We start from the raw sequence: 15,852 nt of genomic DNA on the forward strand, positions 1-15,852 counted from the left end.
ATGTTCTCTGCTTTGTTTTGGGATAGAGTCTATCTAAAAGCAAAGTAGATTGTACTTACCATGATAAAAATAAGGTTTAAAAATAAACTATATATTTTTCTCCTTTTTCAAAGTTAAAACAATCTATTAAAAAGGCTTTCAGGATGTCTTGATATGTTACTGTAAGCTAGAAGAGAGCACTCTTTCTTACAAACAGGACAGTAATGCGAACTTCAAATCCTTCAGCATTTCAGCCTCTGACCAGTGGGCAGCGAGGTGGGAAGCCAGCGTTAGAGCCAGGACTCGGCAGCCTAGCCTCTGACAGCTGCTGGCACCTGCTCTGGAGAAAACTCTTGACTCTCATGTGACTCCACACACCCACACTGCCCAGACTCCCTGACGACTTCTTCTTGTGCCAGGAGGAGCTCCTGCGGTGGGGAGGGACAGCCTGGGCGTCCTAGAAAGACTGCTTACTCCTCAGTACTCACAGGACTGTGAAGCAGGACTTGGGGAGGAGACTGGAATAGTGCACGCTATTCTGTGTTAAGAGGACTGCACATGTTTTGAGATTTTAAAAACAAAATATAACATGATGAACTGGAAGAAACAAGGGCCTTACACATGCAGCTCTACAGAGCTGTCTAAAGAGAAGAATGGGCTGTGTGCAGTGGCCTACGACTGCAATGCCAGTACTTGGGAAACAGACAGGAGGTTTGCCTGTTTGAGGCAATATTCAATAGCCTCAGCAACTTGGCAAGAGACCCTCAGCAACTTAGCCAGACTCTGTTTATATGTTTATCTCTCTCTCTCTCTCTCTCTCTCTCTCTCTCTCTCTCTCTCTCTCTCTCATCTATCATCTATCTATGACTGATGTTCAATCCCCAGTATGCCAGTATGCATGTATGCACACATGCATGTACAGAATATATATATATATATATATATATATATATATATATATATATAGTGTGTGTGTGTGTGTGTGTGTGTGTGAGTGTGTGTGTGTGTGTGTGTGTGAGAGAGAGAGAGAGAGAGAGAGGGAGGGAGGAGGGGAGAGAATGGTTAAGGAAAGTTACGCATACATCATATTATGACTCAAGCATTTTTGGGAAACTGTAGTGAAGAATTTAATTTTTTATGGTTTATTTTTAGAAGTTGGATTGGTGAATCTTTTGAGTGGGATGCTGTAAAAATTATCCTTGAAGGAGGTGGGGTGACAGATGCCCTAGGCTTATTCCAGTTAGAATCTCCATCCTATTCTGAGTGTATTTGATATCTCCACTTTCAAGGGGGTTGATAAATGCACCTGTTTATTCCAATAACCCCTAAATTTATGGGGCCTGAGGTGAAGCAGAAAAACATGTGAAAGATGGAACATTTTGTTTTCTATTGTTCCTTATATTCAAAGCTCCTTCATTATCGTATCCTTGATTCCCGAGTATAGCAAAGAGGCAAGAAGCTAATATAGTTCCATCTAATTAACACATGACCGAGGAGATACTTCTACTGACAGAGACACAGGTTCAGCTGAGAAGGGCACAGCAGTTGAAAGGGCAGAACTGAGAGGTGCCTGGGAGTCATGCGACTCAGGCTGTTTTCTTCTCTTTGCCTCCACTTGACTCTGAGGTTGGTTAGGCACAAAGTTCAAACTAGAAAGATCACGATGCCTTGGGGGCTGGCCTTACACAGTGAGCTGCATTCTACCAAGACTGGAGTCTCTCTTATTTCTCATTCCTTTCCTGATTATTTTTTTCCTCTCCACTTTTTACTTTACATTTCTTTTCCTTTTTCTCTCTCCACCCCCCCCTCCATTCTTGCTTGCTACCTTGCTGTACTTGGAATGAACCCCAGGAGGGACAACCTACCTCCAAGCTACAACCCCAGCCCTATTCTTTATTTTGAAACAGAGTCTCACTGAATTGCAAAGGGCCTCACTAAGTTGCTGAGGCTGTCCGTGAACCTTGATACTCCTGTCTCAGCCTCCTAGATGCTGGGATTACAAGGGTGCGCCACCACGCCAGGCTATTTACTTTTCATTTCCTGGCTCACATTTCCTGCCAGTTGTCTTTATTTAGTGCCTTCATTCTCCCTATGTGTACATGTCATTCTCTCTTTTTACCTTCCTATTAGGCCTAAAGGCCACTATTTCAGACAGCATTGTAGTCACTGTCACCTACACACTTGACATAGCACTCAGAGAAAGAGAGATTTGTTTGCTTACATGTCTGGACTTTCAATACATACATATAGTCAATTTTATGCTGGCTGCCAAGCAGGAGCCGGTGCTACAGGTTCTTAGTGGATGATGACAGGAAGCAGAAAGGAGTGAAAGAGAGGGAGAGAGAGAGAGAGAGAGAGAGAGAGAGAGAGAGAGAGAGAGAGAGAGAGAAGCAGCAATCTGCCTCAGAAACACTGTTCCTGGCCATGTTCCCAGGGATTCCCTTCCTAGCAACTGAGTCCTGCCTCCAACATGGATGAGGCCTGGGAGACATTCTAAACCTAGACCATAATACCACCCACATATTTAATTTAATTTTTTGCCTTGTGATGTTCATTGTATCAGTATTTATCAAAATTGAGAGTGTACCCTTTGCATATGGAAAGAACATAGAATGGTTAGTTATGATCATTACCCTTCACTTTATACTTCCAGCACAGCTAAGGACCAGACTAACTTGTGCTGAGAGTTTACCATGCTGCAGGACAGGAAGGACATGGTGCTCTAAGCCCCTGCCCAGCCATGGCCCCTCTTGTGAAACATCATTGCAGGTAATTTCTTGCCATTTGTCCAACAGATAGCTGGACGAAGGATTGATGTGAAGACACCATCTATATGCAGGCCAGTGAGGGACCTTGAGTGGTCCAGGCAGAGAGAACTCCATCAAAACAGGAATGCTCTTTCTGGGCAGTGTCTAACCCAAGCAGTATCTCTCTCTCTTGAGAATTTGAATGTAGAACACCAGAGCAGGCAAAAGAGTTTGGTACATGAGTACCTACAAGATACAGAAGCCAGGAGGTAGCAGAGGCTGAGTGGTATGGAGGGAGAAAGTGGCAGATTAGAGATGAACAATCTGTAGAGGCAGGACAGAGACAGGAGTTGGCTGAGTCACTAGAGGTGCTAGATGAGGGAGCTGGCTTCTCTCTTTTAAGCATTTAGCCACTTTTCTACCTAGGAGGCCTGGCACGATAGCAGTTGAGACTGAGGCATCTGGAACATGCTTTCTCTTCTCCAGAAGCCCGAAAGAACCTAATAAGTACAGTATTTAATGTCATCTCAACAATTCCAAAAGGTTATTCCTATTTTACTGATAAGGAGACAAAAATTCAGAGAAATTACATGATCCATCCATAGTTTTGTGAAAATCTCAATACTTGCTTATAATAAACAGTATTAGGGTAGGATTTTTGAAACTACAACTTAGGTAGCAGAACATGAGTTATTTTCTACAATGCTTTCTTCTCTCTTTTCTTTCATATTCTATTTGCTCCCTCTCTTTTTGACTCATTAACTGGTATCACATTCATTTAATTTCAACTATGTACTACTATTTGATTCCAACATTATAAAGATTTGCCCTGAAAAATCTATTTTGGTATGTTCTAGTTTTACACTATAGGATAAAAAAATCTAGTAATGTTCAATCAGGACTTCATCTGATGTTTTTTTTAGTGTACAGGAATATATATGTGCAAGTTGGATCAGGAAAACTATTCCTCAATTAAGAACCCAAGAGCATGATCTGTTCTGAAAGGTCCATTTTGATTTAATATATTTGTTTATCATTCTTAAGGCTTTTTCCTTTATATCTAGGGCATCAGAAAACAAATTATTTGAGAAATTGTAATATCTTTTAGAAAAAATGTCTTATTTACTTACTATTCCCTCCTCAAGATAAGGCAGATTCTCTCTCTCTCTCTCTCTCTCTCTCTCTCTCTCTCTCTCTCTCTCTCTCTCTCTCTGTATATCTATCTTATCTATCTATCTACCTATCTGTATATCTACCTTTCATCATCATCAGTCTATATTATATATCTTATCTATTTATCTATGTATCTATCTTCTATTAATTTCCACCGATCAATCCATTACTTGTCTCTGAACTCTTTCTTCTGTTTTCCCATCCTAAGACTAAAAGCCAATTCTGAATCCTGGCTGTCTGATCACTATTTTCTTCTGGTTCTCATCTGCTCCTAGTCATTGACAGAGCAATGTAACCTATGTGCATTCTCTGCACACTCTCTGTATGTTCTCAGAAGTCAAGTCTGAGGCCTCCTTGTCCTGGTGATGCTTAAGTACTGGTGACTTCTGATAGATGATGCTCTGATGACCCACATTATCACAGCTGCTCTGGCTGTATGGCTCTCTTGCCTTGCACTACTATCATAGAATGAGCTCTCAAATTTGTTCTACTAGGACCTTGGAATGTCACTGGAAGGACAGTCCTTAAGGAAACATGGACATCCTGTTGCATCTTTCCTGCTCTTTTCCCCTTTCTACATGTGGTGGAGAGCATTTAAGCCTTTTAAGAGAGGGCTCACAGTTACACATGTTATATAGCTGGTAAAAAACTTCACATACTCAGTTCTTTAAACCCTCCATCTCTTCTTTATATTTCATAACGTTCTTGTTAATGAGATAGAAACTCTAGAATAGCTATCAAGTAGAAAAATGAACATAGAATAGCTTAAACTAAACTTTAGCTATTGACATTTTACTTTTTATTAATTTTTAAACGACTTTAAAAAGGTATCATTTCATTTCCCTCTAGAAGAGGGGTCTAAGTCACCACTTGGCAAGGATTCCTCAGAAAGAGGAGACTTCCTGTGCTAAGGACCATCTTGGCAACTTTGGAGGTAGATTCTGCTTCAGTCTCTAAGGCATCTCAAGGCATCTAGGGTTGTCTGACTTAAACCTTACCTAGAACAGTGTTTCTCAACTTTCTGGTAGGGCAGGCTTCATAGGCTTGTTGCCCTTGCAGCCTCATAGACCCCACGTTTAGAAGGGCCTCCTCAGTTTACTATGCTGCCGCCACCATTGTAAAATTCCTTTTTCTTAAATAAGGGGCTTACATTTTTAATTTTTTACAAGTTACATAGCCATTCCTATTGCTCAGACCATTTGCCTTAGAATCATCTGATATTCCTATCTTTAAACTTCATATTCCTACTGTGTTAGATCTGCAGAGCTAAAATCTTGCATCAGCATTTTAATAAACATCCATTTAATTCTTTTGCAAAATTTGCAGAACTTGAGAACCACTAGGATAGAGAGTTAAGCTATCAGGTTCTTGGGTATTTGTCCTTAATGAAAGATTTAAAACAGAATCCTTGGTTTTTATTTCAAGTGTGTGTAGGGGAGGAAGCAGCCACAATTAAAAATAATTTATATGAAATATATTAGGTGTTTTTTATCACCAAGATATATATTTGGAAATAGGCCTAATGTATTATTATTATTATTATTATTATTATTATTATTATTATTATTGCTATTATTATTTTTATTTGTGGTTTTGGGGATTGAACCCAGGAATATTCTACCTCTGAGTTACACCCTCAGTTCTATTTTATTGTTTTGTTTTGAAACATCACCTTGCTAAGTTGCTGAGGCTGGTCACAAATCTGCAACCCTCCTGTTTCAGTCTCACAAGTACTGAGATTACAGGCCCCCATTATTGTACCTGGCAGAAATAGGCCTAAATTCTTACTCTGAGAATTCTCATATTCATTATTAATTCTAGTATCACTTATTTACTTATATTTACTTTGATTCATTTGCCATGGAGTCAAGAAAATGCTTCCCTCATTTGTCAACTAATTAAACCTGCTAAAATAGAGTGATATTGTACTGGAGTGAGTTTCAAATTTCCTCTAATCCCTTCACACTCTGAAAAATCAGAAAAGATGGAATCCTCATACATTTTTGTAGGTTTTTAAAAAGGGCTAGCTGACAGTCCTGCAGGCATATGCAGTAATCTGTTTTTACTCCAAACTAGGTCCAAGAGAGGAACACTGTCAGCTGCCAGAGTATTTCATTGGCTTATGTTAACCTAGCCCTTAAAGGCAGTACATTGGATTAGGAAACTGGGGATCTTTGGCCTGAGGCCATGAAGATAGTATCATATTGGTTGCTGTTAAGATTGTAACATAAATATTTATTTTGGGCTAACTCACTGCAGAGCCATTAGAACACAGGTTTTCATTACCATGAATAGAAAAACATGTTCGCCAGCACTTTCGAGATGAAAAAGTCCACCTGATTCTAGAAAGGTGGACTTTTTCATGTCTAGACTTGAGATTTCTTTCTTGTGTCCCCATAAGTTTTGTTTTTGTTTTCTGTTTTTAAACACTTGCTGGTCAGACTTTTTGAATAATTTTCTAATTTCTTTTGTGTATATAAAATAATATTTATGTTTTTTGTTTTCTATAGAAACAAGAGAATATTTTTTTGGTACTGGGTTTGGAACTCTGGTGCATTCTATCTCTGAGCTACACCCCCAGCACTATTTTTTATTCTTTATTTTGAAACAGAGACTCACTGAGTTGCAAAGGGCCTCACTAAGTAGCTGAGGCTGGACTCAAACTGTGATCCCCCTGTCTCAGCTTCCCAAAGGCTGGGATTACAATGTGCACCAACATGCCCAGCTAAAATAAGATAATTTTTTTTTGTGTGGTATTGGGCTTCCTGGAAACCCTTCTACCTCTGGGCTATGCCCCCTGACCTATTTTATACTTTTTATTTGGAAACAGGGTCTCTTCAGCTAGCGCGGCTGGCTTTGAGCTGGTGCGATCCTCCTGTCTCAGCCTCCCAAGGCTGGGGATTGCGAGTGTGTGCCACCACGCCCAGCTAAAATAAGAGAATTTTATGGCAGAAAATTAAAAAAAAAATCTTTGCATTATTGGACAAAGACTTAAAGGCATTTTGAAATTCCATTTTACTGAATTTATCTCAACACCTAGAATGGTTTATAATATTTAATAACGTAAACCTATAATTGTTTATAATATTTAGTTTTCATCTTGTGACTCACACATATAAATAAGAATTTTTAGAAGTTAATTAGCAATATTATGATTTAAATATTTTACCATCTTTTATGAGTTTAGATTTAAAATTAAACTCTTTGGAGATGGAGTTTATTTTTAAAAATAAAGCTTCTTTTTTTCTTTTTTCTTTTTCGGTGGTACTGGGGATGGAACCTTCTACCTCCGGGCTACACTCCAGACCCATTTTATAATTTTTATTTGGAAACAGGGTCTCTTAAGCCAGCGAGGCCGGCTTTGAACCTGCCTCCCAAGCACGGGGATTATAAACGTGTGACTATTTTTTGGTAAGTAAATAAAAAAGTTTTTTTACATATGTTTTTAAAGATAATGAGTAAATATATATGCATAAGTAAGACTCACAAGATAAATGATATAATTACCTGAATGTGTCTTCTTATCTTTCGGATTCTCTTTTCATTCCTTTGCCTCCAAACTTAGGGTGGCAAGTAAGTCTGTCAGTTCTGCTCCTAATATTAGCCCTTTACAAGATCCTCTCTGAACAGCTCCCAGAACACCCGTAGGGATGTATGTGTTCTGCTTTGGTATAATTGATTGACCTGTACTAATTGCTCTGGTTACTAAAGCAAGTCAAACTACTAGGATGACGGCCTTAAAAGATAGAAGCAAAAACAACAATCTCACCAATATCTAAGATGCATTTTTTATGTCATTGACTAGTTAAGTAGATAAAATAGTTTGTGGGTATAATTATTGCTAATTTTGTTTATATTCTTTTCTCTGTAAAAATCTGATTATTAAAGGATGCCCACTATCACCACTCCTTTTCAATATAGTCCTTGAGACTCTTGCTGCAGCAATCAGACAAGAGAAGGAAATCAAAGGAATTCACATAGGAAGAGAGGAATTAAAATTATCCTTATTCGCAGATGACATGATCCTTTATCTGGAAGACCCAAAGAACTCAACCAAAAGACTTCTGGACCTGATTGACAAATTCAGCAAAGTTGCAGGTTACAAAATCAACCTAAAGAAATCAGTGGCTTTTCTTTATGCCAACAACGAATCCACAATGAAAGAAATAAAAACAACAATTCCATTCACTATAACCTCAAAACCAATAAAATACCTAGGAATAAACCTAACCCAAGATGTAAAAGACCTCTACAACAAAAACTATAAAACATTAAAGAAAGAAATTGAAGAAGACCTTGGAAGATGGAAAGATCTCCCGTGCTCATGGATAGGCAGAATAAATATCATCAAAATGGCCATTCTGCCAAAACTGATATATAGGTTCAATGCAATTCCCATTAAAATACCAGTGACATTCTTCAGAGACCTAGAAAAATCAATCATGAATTTCATATGGAGAAAGAAAAGACCTAGAATAGCCAAAACAATTCTCAATAACAAGAAACACGCAGGAGGCATTACAATCCCAGACTTCAAACTATACTATAGAGCAATAGTAGTAAAAACAGCATGGTACTGGCACAAAAACAGATATACTGACCAGTGGATTAGAATAGAAGATACAGAAACAAACCCACACATCTTTAGTCAATTAATCTTTGACAAAGGGGCCAAACACATACGCTGGAGAAAAGACAGCCTTTTCAACAAGTGGTGCTGGGAGAACTGGCTAACCATTTGTAAAAAGATGAATCTAAACCCCTATATCTCACCTAACACAGGAATCAACTCAAGATGGATCAAAGACTTAGAAATTAGACTTGAGACTGTGAAGTTAGTAGAGGAGAACATAGGTTCAACACTACAACATATTGGCACAGGCAGTAACTTTCTCAACAAAACCTCCAAAGCTCAGGAAATTAAAGCAAGAATAAACAAGTGGGATAACATCAAACTAAAAAGTTTCTTCTCATCAAAGGAAACTATCAATAACCTAAAGAGGAAGCCTACAGAATGGGAAAGGATCTTTACCAGCCACCACTCTGATAGGGGGCTAATATCCAGAGTATACAAAGAGCTCAAAAGACTCTACACTAGCAAAACAAACAAGCCAATCAAGAAATGGGCAAATGAACTAAATAGACACTTCACAAAAGAAGAGATACAAAGGGCTAATAGATACATGAAAAGATGTTCTTCATCACTGGCCATCAGGGAGATGCAAATCAAAACTACACTGAGATTCCATCTAACCCCAGTCAGAGTAGCAAGCATAAAGAAATCAAATAACAACAAATGCTGGTGAGGATGCGGGGAAAGAGGAACTCTTTTACACTGTTGGTGGGAATGCAAACTAGTTCAGCCACTATGGAGATCTGTGTGGAGATTCCTAAGAAAGGTGGGAATAGATCCACCATATGATCCAGCTATACCACTCCTGGGTATCTTTCCAAAGGGGTTGAATTCAGAGAACTACAGCAACATATGCATACCTATGTTCATAGCAGCACAATTTGTAATAGCCAAAATATGGAACCAACCCAGATCACCATCAACAGATGAATGGATAGCAAAACTGTGGGAAATACACACAATGGAATTCTATTCAGCCATAAAGAAGAATAAAATTATATCATTTGCAAGAAGATGGAAAGCCCTGGAGAACATTATCTTAAGTGAGATCAGCCAAGCACAGAAGAAGAAGATACATATGTTTCCTCTAATATGCCCAAACTAGGAAACACAAAGAATACCAGTGGGACTCCAGATATCGAAGGGGAAATACTAGCTAAGTTTGGATGGTAAGATAGGAGAGGAGGAAGGCCGGTCTTGATTAATGAGGGTCTACACCTGAACATGTGTAAAATTATGAATAAGACATGGTTAACCTGGACAACCATTGGTGGGAGGGGGGAAGGGAAAATGGGGGCGGGGGGGAGAGGGCACCAAATATAGTGTAAATATATACTATTTATGTTCAATAAAAAATTGTTCAAAAAAAAGAATATAACTTAAAAAATAGTAAAGTTAAATGAAAAAAAATCTGATTATTAAAGAATAAATACAACATTCTCTGTAAGCCAGTCTTATGTAGTTTATAATTAATTGACAAAAGAAGACAGCCACTAGTAGGATCTGGAAGAGATATTCATATATCCATGTTTATTGCAGAATTACTTAAAAAAACTAAGAAGAGGAAGTGCTCTAAATATCCATCCATGGATAAATGGATAAAGAAAATGCAATGTATATACACAATTAAATATTATTTCATTTCAAAAAGGAAGAAAATCCTGTTACATGCAACAATAAGGATAAGATTTAAGGACATGATAAGCAAAATAAAGTAATCACAAAAAGCCAAACAATGAAGGATTCCACTTATGAGATAACTAAAGTAGTCAAACTCATACAAACAGAAAGTAGAATTGTGGTTTCCAGGGTCTGGGAAGTACGAAGTTCAGAGTTATTGTTTAATAGGTATAGGGGTGTAGTTTTGCAAGATAGAAGGTTCTAAAGAATAATTGCATAACAACATGAGTATATATTTTAAATTTTTATTGTTGCATTATATTCATACATCTTAAAGGGGGTACAAGATGGTAGAAGCATACATGCACACATCACTTATTTAGCCCTTCCCTAATTCTCATCCCATTTTCTCTCCCCTCCCTCCTCATGTTTGGCTTAATGATTGACTTTGATATGTTTATGAATGTACATCATGGAATTTCCCTTTTCCTCCTCCATCCCCCTTAGTTATATCACCTTTTTTGCTCATCTGTGGTTTTTCCTTCCTTGTCTAGGTTCCTCCTTTGACTTTGTCTGGAGTTCTCCTTACCTTTTGCATGTTAGGGAGAGCATCCAATTTTTTACTTTTTGTTACTGACTAATCTCACTTAGCATAATATTTTTCTGTTCCATCCATTTTCCGATAAATGACGTAATTTAGTTCTTCTTTATGGCTGAGTAAACTTACATTGTGTATATATCCCATGGTTTTGTAATTCATTCATCTGTTGAGCGACATCTTGGCTGGTTCCATAGTTTGGTAATTGTGAATTGTTATGTCACTGAAATATATACCTAAAAAATGGTTAGAATGGTAAATTTTATGTATATCTTTGTTTGCTATAATTCAACAACAAAAAATTAAGTATTACTTGAGGTTTGCTTAGCTCAGGTAGTGCAGTCAATTAAGTCAAATCAACTCTAATTTAAATTTAATTTTAATCCTGAACTTAATGTAAACTGTCTTTCTTTGAGCCAGTTAGTTTTTTGCTCTATGACATGTTAGGATGCATCAGTTAGGTTGACTAGTTTCTGAATGCTTGCCCAATGCTAGTGTTCTGAAAGTTTAGATAGCATGCTTTCACAATAGCTTTATAGACATTAAAAATAGCACATTTCCTAAATAAATTCACAATTAGTGCTTTATAATATTACAAAAGCAGAAGCATTGAATCTTCTTAAATTCAAGGTCCAGAGAGAGAAAAAAAAACACCCATGCAAATACATTTTACATTCCCTTTTTGCTTTTGAATTTTTAAATGTCTTTTCAAATTATAAATGTATATTACATTTTATGAACACTAAAGCTGAGGAATTAAATATTTTGCTTAAACTCTGCATTAGTATTTAATAGGTAAATTTCATCAACAGATTGTCCATTTTACAATTATGCATTCACTTTCTATCAGCCACTGACCTATAATGAAGAGATTACATGTGTAGGTTTTCTATGCACAAATTGAGTACATTTTGTATAAACAGTAGAAAGAGGTATTGGTTAAATGTTTAGAAATTTTTGCCAATGACTAATTCATGACTGTTGTAAAATAAAAATGTTTTGAATTCAAGTTCAAAATGACCCAGTTACATAAGTGTTCTGGAGGGATAGCACCAAATTCAGAATAACATACCTAACAGCAAGTTTTTACTGGCATAGCTATATTATTTGGTACCAATATTACTCTTATTGACGGATATTTTGTCCTTTACAGAAATGAAACAGATTAAAATAATGTATTGAGCAAATTTATTACTTGGAAAAATGTCCAGCTCAGTTTTATAGGTGATATTAATTTGCAGCTCATTGCATTATATTCTCTATAAATTATTGGGAGACTTGCACCAAGAGTCTTTGCTCAGATTTAGATTATTGTTTCGGCTTAAGCATGTGACTCTATAGTAACTCGACAATAGCCACATATGAAATACAGTGGGTTTTTTTTTCCCTCTTAAAATCTCACTCATGAAACATATTTTCATTACTTCCATTGTATACCATTTATCTTCAATTCAAGCTACATTGCTGCGATGCCTAAATCATTGTATTTGTTTTATTCTACTAATCCTTCTGGATAATCAAAATGCAATTAACATGAAATTAAGCAAAATGAAAGGTTAAGAGAAAAAATTACAAGTGGAAGTCTATTATAATATAGCTCTTTGTTAAGGATTTTGGTACACTGTGGTTATATTGTATTACCTTTACTGTAAAAACTAATTTTGCAGTGTTCCTATTTATACATTCTTAGGCCTGTCTCCCAATTGCATTATTTTAAAAGAATTCATCTATCTTAGAAAATAATGCAATGTATGGTAAATATATTGGGGCAATAATTCTCTTTTTTTTCTGTTTCCCTTTTCTTTCCTCCTTTCTTTCTTTCTTTCTTTCTTTCTTTCTTTCTTTCTTTCTTTCTTTCTTTTTTTCCCCTCCCTTCCTTCCTTCCTTCCTTCCTCCCTTCCTCCCTTCCTCCCTTCCTCCCTCTCCCCCTCCTTTCTTTCTTTCTTTCTTTCTTTCTTTCTTTCTTTCTTTCTTTCTTTCTTTCTTTCTTTCTTTCCTTTCTTCTTTTGTATTGGGGATTGTACTCAAGGCCTCACATGTGCTAGGCAAGTGTTCTACTGAGACAGGCAGAGGACCCGGAAACAGAAGGGACTAAAGACAGCCATCTGCATCACCTTCTGTGAGGTTGGGGGGGGGTGAACAGGGAGATGAGAGACTGGTGGGTGTCAGGAGGTTAGGCCCACTAACCCGCAAGATCACAACTCAAATTGAGGATGGAAAATGGGTAAAGACATTGGTTTCCCAAACCTAATTCTGACAAATCATAAATGAGCAGATGGGGAATCTCAGTAATGTTAAAAGCCTACCTTCCAATGTTACAGTTAAAGATGTTATGGTGAAAGATGAATGTTACCCTTTGGGGGTGAGGGTTACCGTTTAGGGGAACAGTCCCTGGGGACCTTTGTTAGACTTCTGGAAACAATTTCCCTCAAAAACATAACAGGTTCTTGTCCTGAGCTAAGGATAGATATACAATAGTTCGGACTCTTGCTGAAGATTTAAAGGAGTTTATTGCGCAGGTTCGATGCCAGCCTCGCTGGCTTAAGAGACCCTGTTTCCAAATAAACATATAAAAAATGGGTGTGTGGGAGTGTAGCCCGGAGGTAGAATGGTTTCCATGAACCCCAGTACCACAAAAAAAAAAAAAAAAAGAAAAGAAAAGAAAAGAAAAAGATAGAAATACAGAAGAAAGTTATAGCCCCATGCCACTCCTGGGTGGTTCGAATGAATTAATGAATTCACCAAAATACAAAACCCAGAACAACCTTTTTATAGACATGACATCCTCCATCTTGTTTTAGGTAACTCTGACATAGATAAAGTCCCTCTTCTTGATTTTCCCACCAAACTTTGTTCTATGCCCATGTTTCTCCTTTCCTGAAGGTCAATCCCCTACTCCCATCCTAACTAGATTATCCAATTATCATGTAAACCTGTCTTTAGAACGAGGAAGTCCTAGCTCCCCTTCTCTTTCCACTTGTTAATTACCTTTAGCTGGATTAATTTTACATTACAATAGCTGCCTGCTTCTTGGCAGAAACAAAATACTTCCCCAGATCTGCCCCTCACCTAATTTTTGAAATATATTTATTAATACTCAGAGCTTTCTCAAATCTTCCTAGGCCATTCCCAATACTGGTACATCCAAAAGCTTTCTTTCATATTTCTATATCCTTTTTTAGTCTTTGGAATTAATTCATCAAAATCTACAGGACAAGAACCCTAAAAGAGGAGACATCCCTGTTTCACTACCACCGAACTGTACCTCCAGCCCTTTTAATTTTATTTTGAGACAAGATCTTTCTGTGTTGTCCAGGCTAGCTTTGAACTTGAAATCTTCTTACCTCAGCCTCTGGAGTAGCTGGGATTATAGATTTGTATTACAGGGCCTAGTTTGGGACAACTGTTTATGTTCCAACAGTGTTGCAATTTGCCCAATAGGAATCATATTGCTGATTGTGTAGAATATCTTCATAGTGCTGGTGCCACTTATTGGTTGTGAGATTCAAATAAAACTGAGAAAATTTAGAGAGTAAAAATACTTTCTAATATTTTTAGAAGAATAGTTTTAACTTTTTTACTTTAAAATCATTATTTGCAAAAGTATTTTTTTCCCAGCAAGCTATTTATCAATAAGCAAACAAGCACATCAGTGGTTGGAGCTATTTCCGGCCTACAGCATTCTCCCTTCAGTCAAATGGCTCTCAGGGGATGGCTATTCTTATCTCCTAAGTCAGAAAAGGAAGCAAATTCCTCAGCTTCCACTTTCCTTTGCCCCTTTCTGCTAATTCAGTTCTATCTAGACCATGGTGTAGTGTAGGCCATCCATTTTAGAGATGTTGTTTAATCACAGTCAAAAAGTTAACCCTCCTTTGTTCTGGCGATCTCATTCTTCTTTGTATCTTTGAGTACTTTGAACTACTGATTGTTCCTTCTCTCCTACACTGTTATCTTCTCCAGATTTCCTCCTCAACAGGCCAAATACTCAGCACCAAACAAAACAAGGGAAAAACACATTTGAAAGACCACATTCCTATGAAAACCTCATGGAGTCTATCTACTAGCTGGTATTTCTAATTTATTTATAGCTGAGATTATTCCAAGAAGACAACTCTTGTCTCCCTTTCTTCATACCTTCATTGTACCTGAACTCACTGCTATTCACTCCCAACCTGGAACTTGTTAGATAAAATTATGGGAAGCCATTGTTTTGGACTAGACTCCTTGTACTGGAACCCAAGAGACCAGGCTAAAAATCAACATGGAGTCACCCCTGCTGAAGTTCACTAATCTGCTTATCTGACTTTCTGAGAAATCAACAGCCAAGTTTCAATAGTAGTCAAATCTTCCAAACTGGCCAATTTTTTTTTAATTTTAATTTTTAATTTATTTATTTATTTTTATTGGTGCACTGTATTCATACATCATAGTAGGATACATATTTTTGTAGACATACATGCACACTTTTCCCAGTCAGCCCCTACCCAATCCCCACCCCATTCTCTCCCTATCCCTCCCTCCCATGCTTGGCTTAGTAGTTGACATCTAGTATTATGGCAATTTATCTAAAATTAAAAATGATAATCTCACATAACAGTTTCATTTGTCTGATACCAAGCTTTTGATGACTTAAAGATAACATTTCAATATTTCTTTTTGCTTTCTTTCTTACCAGAGAATATTTTTTTTCAAACTGGCCAATTTTAACCAGCATAATAATGAATTTTCCTCCGTTCTAATCCATCAACCAAAAAGGTAACCTGAAGTAATCTGATTTTAATCAGCTGTTTTTCTGTTGGCCTGTCTCCCTGCTCCCATCTTACATGAAAGGCAGTTTTTTTTTGTGTGTGTGGTACTGGGGTTCCTGGAAGCCCTTCTGTCTCCGGGCTACACTCCCAGACCTATTTTATATATTTTTTTAATTTGGAAACAGGGTCTCTTAAGCCAGCGCAGCTGGCTTCAAATCTGCGCGATCCTCCTGTCTCCGCCTCCCAAGCGCGGGGATTACAGGCGTGCGCCACCACGCCTGGCGGAAAGGCAGTTTTGAACTGACCAATCCACTTTTTGATTTTTGTTTCTGTCTTCAAGCTCCTGTCTATAGT

This window comes from Muscardinus avellanarius (assembly GCF_963383645.1).
Source record: "Muscardinus avellanarius genome assembly, chromosome: 8".
NCBI classification, from domain to species: domain Eukaryota; kingdom Metazoa; phylum Chordata; class Mammalia; order Rodentia; family Gliridae; genus Muscardinus; species Muscardinus avellanarius.